The sequence below is a fragment of the Elephantulus edwardii genome, unplaced genomic scaffold (assembly GCF_000299155.1).
Source record: "Elephantulus edwardii isolate Elephantulus edwardi_28Jun2011 unplaced genomic scaffold, EleEdw1.0 scaffold00062, whole genome shotgun sequence".
Lineage (NCBI taxonomy): Eukaryota > Metazoa > Chordata > Mammalia > Macroscelidea > Macroscelididae > Elephantulus > Elephantulus edwardii.
Genome location: NW_006399812.1, coordinates 16,522,213 through 16,522,624, shown reverse-complemented (window position 1 = coordinate 16,522,624; position 412 = coordinate 16,522,213).

Here is a 412-nt window from a genome sequence, read left to right as displayed (position 1 = left end):
GAGACCGGTCCTTGGAGAAGGACATCATGCTTGGGAGGGTGGAGGGACAGTGCAGGAGGGGAAGGCCCTCTATGAGGTGGATTGATTCAGTGACTGGTGTGATAGGGATGGGAGTGTTAGAGACAATGCAATTGGCACAGGACAGAGCAGGGTTTAGGGCTGTTGTACATAGGGTCGCTATGAGTCACAAGCGACTCAATGGCACATAACAACAACAACAACAACAACAGTTCACTCATCATAATGCTCTATAGTCTCTCCTATGTTATAGTTTATGTATACAATCTTACATTTATGTTTCATTCACGTATATTATGGGGTTATTCCCCCTTAAAATCACCTTACTAATAATCATATTTGTGAAAGCATGCAAGCCAGCTACTTCATGCCTCATGGCTTAATATCGCCGTTT